The 4,545-nt window shown below is 36.4% G+C and overlaps 1 long non-coding RNA gene across 1 annotated transcript in view; it reads left to right on the top strand.

Moving 5' to 3' along the window:
• Window positions 1-1,455: 1,455 nt before the first annotated feature.
• The window catches only part of LOC129349179 (uncharacterized), a 6,773-nt gene continuing 3,683 nt past the window's right edge, over window positions 1,456-4,545 (top strand). Inside the window, exons 1-2 of the long non-coding RNA XR_008602077.1 lie at window positions 1,456-1,717; window positions 2,855-3,003. This is a non-coding gene — a long non-coding RNA (uncharacterized LOC129349179). The remainder of the gene's footprint in view (window positions 1,718-2,854; window positions 3,004-4,545) is intronic.

Here is a 4,545-nt window from a genome sequence, read left to right as displayed (position 1 = left end):
TGTTATTGAAGGTCTTTATTTTAAATATGTACTTAGTGCATCAGTTTTACACTGACAATAAGACGAGACATTATATACACTCATCAGTTTTGAGATTTTGGTCTGTTTTGTTTCCATAATAGGTTTTCTTTTAGACTAATGGAAAGAAATTAGTCTAATAGACATTTAGGTGTTTGACCTCAGTCTGTTTGACCTTTATGTCAGAATTTGTGCATATTATATTGTATATTAATAAGAAACACACACACACACACACACATATATATACATATGTACACCGTTCAAAAGTGGGGTCACGTAGAAATGTCCTTATTTTTGAAAGAAAAGCATTTTTTTTCAATGAAGAGAACATTAATCAGAAATACAGTCTAGATATAGTTAATGTGGTAAATGACTATTCTAGCTGGAAACAGCTGATTTTTAATGGAATATCTCCATAGGGGTACAGAGGAACATTTCCAGCAACCATCACTCCTGTGTTCTAATGCTACATTGTGTTAGCTAATGGTGTTGAAACGCTAATTGATGATTAGAAAACCCTTGTGCAGTTATGTTAGAACATGAATAAAAGTGTGAGTTTTCATGGAAAATATGAAATTTCCTGGGTGACCCCAAACTTTTGAACGGTAGTGTAGATAAAATAAATAAATAAATAAAAAAATGCCCACGGCAGAAGTAGGTTTGCTCATTTTGTGCCTCACAGTCAACTTCGGGTTACTTTAAGGGGCTAATAGTTTATATTTGTGGAACGATACTCACATTGATTGAGAGAAATATATCACTGTAGATTCATATTTGTTTATATTATTGTATTGAACCTCTCAAATTTAAACTTGATCATTTGTCAGAAGATATTACAAACTGTTATATTTTGAACTATGCCTCGAGACTGAACTGCTGAGACATTGCTTCCACCAAGACACTGAAAGGCCTCATCCGGGATTTGAAACTAGACGTCTTGCAACATTGATAAGAATCATACTGCTAGACGAAGCAGCCTGGATAGTAGTGGAGGAACGGATGAATTTATTCAGATTTATTTATTCTAGGTCCGTGTACGGATCTGGTAGTTGGATTTTCCGTTCTGAAACGGGTATTGAAAAACAAATAAGGAGTGGTTATTTGATTTTCGTTTTAAAATACCAAAATTAAAATTGAAATACAAGGCGTTTTTCCTTTTCATGATCAAAAAGGGATATACGATTTTTTTTAAATGCTTTGATTTTCGTTTTATATTTAGGATAACAAGAAAGCAAAATCAGTAACAGACAGAATCGAAAAAAAGTCAGTTTTTTCATTTTCTGAGACCGGAAGTGGTCATCAGCAAGTGTGGAGCCAAACAGAGTACGGTGCATAGACTGTATGTACTTTTTTTTTTTCGTTCGTTTTCGTGGTCAAAATGAGAGATCAGGTGGCCGATCTTAAAATAAATCAATATTGATTTTTTTATAGAGCGTTAAAGTTTTGCGAAGCCAGGGGGCGGGGTTACTTGATTGACAATCCGGTCTGGAATGATTGACAGGTCCTATGGAGGAGGCTGCAGAGACACTGCTCTCCTCGTTTGGATTAATTCTGATATAATAACTGTTGGTTTATTTATCGTTGCAGCAGCAGAACATTTTCCACAGACAGTTTTCCTGCCCGCTGGCTTGTTTTAACCAGTTTTCTACCTTCGGCTGATTCTACCAGCAGACACTGAAAGGACTCTGATAGTTCGGTAAGTAAATGTTTATTGTCGTATCGGTGCCGCTTTTAATGCACTTTATATGCAGCTTTAGTGTCAGATGTAATGTGTGCCATGCACTCCAGATGTTGGTGGAGTTTGTTTCAGTGTGTGTTGACCAGAGAAGAAAGTTAGCATAGTAAATATTAGCTTTAATGTTAGCGATGCTAACTGAGCTAGCTGTTCAGTCGTAGCCTGATTAAAGCTAACGTAGCATCAAGCTAATGTGTTGAGTTTCATGTAAACAGCTGAAGTGTGTTGTGTTCCTGTAATGTGGTTCATTAAGTTAATAAAACTGTGACTGGTTGACATTAATGTAACGTTCAGGAAACTTAAATGTGATTAAAACAGTAACGTTAATGTTCTAGTTGTCAGTAAACAGCTTTAATTTGACACTAAAACAGACTCTGATAGTTTTAAATGACATCAGTTTCATTAATTTGTTGAAAATTGTCTTATTTATTGTTGTGATGTTGCTGCTGATTCATTAAAAGCAGATGATCCATGTTGAAGATACGTTTAGTTCTAGTATCAGAAGCACAAGAAGGAAAATGGAAGTTTAATTCTGCTACATCAAAGATTTCAGGAATAAAATAACTAAATGGGTCTTTATGCCTCAAACTTTATTTTACAATAAAGAAATAATGAAATAATCACAGATAATAAAAATATAAATAGCAGAGAAAACCTGAGAGAATAATTTCCTGAAACGCCTGTGAATAAAAAGCAGCTTTTTATCCTGAAAGATCAGAATCAGCTCCAACATCTGCATCTAACAGCATTGAGTCAACCAGAAAGAAAAGAAAAAAGGAAAATGACTTCTTTCTGATCACATCTGCTTCGCTGCTCACATTCTGCTGCTGCTCACATTCTTCACATTTATAGTCCACTTTTAAAAGTTCAGCAGACAGGTGCTCTGCTTTGGAGTGTGACGATGTCATCGGTGATGTGGAGAGTGAAGTTTCCGTTTTATCCACAGCATGCTTTAGGGCGCCCGGGTCGAACTTGATGGTTGAAATACTGACCCACAGCTCAGATTTAACTGTCTGTAGTTCCATTTTGATGGGTCTTAAACTTTCACTCAAAGCTGCCAAGAGCTGGGTCTTTAAAATAACCGCCATCTCGTTACAGAGTGAAAGTAGCAGTTCCTCCTTAAGGTCAGACATTGCAGCATCTGAGGTTCTCTTCAAAAGAAGACATAGTTGATGAAGGCATTCTGGAGCACGACCAGAAAGACCACGACCAAGCAGCCTTGAGATCTTAGGCAGCGTCTCCCTCAGGTGGGTGTCAGCGGTGTTCATGGTCAGGTCTGTGGTAATCCCGTCAAAAAACAAAACAGAAAAAAATGTAGATTATAAATCAACATGTAACCAAAGCACTCTGTGTATAATGCCATAGCATAGGATGTAGTTCAGAAAATGTCAAAGTATAGTATACTTTTCAAGAGTAACATAGTATGGCCTGTAGTTCATAGTATAGCATGTCGCTCTAAAAACATTATAGTATAGCATGTCACCCAAAAAACGTAATAGTATAGCATGTCACTCTAAAATTGACATAGTATAGCATGTCGCGTTAAAAACGTCATAGTATAGCCTTTGGTCAGAAAACATCATAGTATAGCATGTTGCTCTAAAAACGTCATAGTATAGCATGTCACCCAAAAAACATCATAGTATAGCCTTTGGTCCAACAAACATCATAGTTTAGCATGTCACCCAAAAAACGTCATAGTATAGCATGTCGCTCCAAAAACGTTATAGTATAGCATGTGGCTCTAAAAACGTCATAGTATAGCATGTCGTTCTAAAAATGTCATTGTATAGCATGTCGCTCTAACAATGTCATAATATGGCATGTCGCTCTAAAAACGTCATAGTATAGCGTGTCGTTCTAAAAATGTCATAGTATAGCATGTCGCTCTAAATATGTCATAGTATAGCATGTCGCTCTAAAAATGTCATAGTATAGCATGTCGCTGTAAATATGTCATAGTATAGCATGTCGCTGTAAATATGTCATAGTATAGCATGTCGCTCTAAAAACGTCATAGTATAGCATGTCGCTCTAAAAACGTCATAGTATAGCATGTCACTCTAAAAACGTCATAGTATAGCATGTCGCTCTAAAGAAGTCATATTATTGCCTTTGGTCCAAAAAACATCATAGTTTAGCATGTCGCTCAAAAAATGTCATAGTATAGCATGTCACTCTAAAAACGTCATAGTATAGCATGTCGCTCTAAAAACGTCATAGTATAGCATGTCGCTCTAAAAACGTCATAGTATAGCATGTCGCGCTAATAACGTCATAGTATAGCATGTCGCTCTACAGAAGTCATAGTATAGCCTTTGGTCCAAAAAACGTCATAGTTTAGCATGTCGCTAAAAAACGTCATATTATAGCATGCCGCTCTAAAAACGTCATAGTATAGCATGTCACCCAATAAACATCATAGTGTAGCATGTCGCTCTAACAATGTCATAGCTATAGCATGTTGCTCTAAGAACGTCATAGTATAGCATGTCGCTCTAAAAACGTCATAGTATAGCATGTCGCTCTAAAAACGTCATAGTATAGCATGTCGCTCTAAAAATGTCATAGTATAGCATGTCGCTCTAAACATGTCATAGTATAGCATGTTGCTCTAAAAACGTCATAGTATACCATGTCACCCAAAAAGCATCATAGTATAGCATGTCGCTCTAAAAAGGTCATAGTATAGCATGTGGCTCTGAAAACATCATAGTATAGCATGTCACTCTAAAGAAGTCATGGTATAGCCTTTTGTCCAAAAAACGTCATAGTATAGCATTTAGCTC

This window comes from Amphiprion ocellaris, chromosome 6 (assembly GCF_022539595.1).
Source record: "Amphiprion ocellaris isolate individual 3 ecotype Okinawa chromosome 6, ASM2253959v1, whole genome shotgun sequence".
Lineage (NCBI taxonomy): Eukaryota > Metazoa > Chordata > Actinopteri > Pomacentridae > Amphiprion > Amphiprion ocellaris.
The sequence above is the reverse complement of the archived record's forward strand: the minus strand, read 5'-3'. Positions and strand labels throughout refer to the sequence as shown.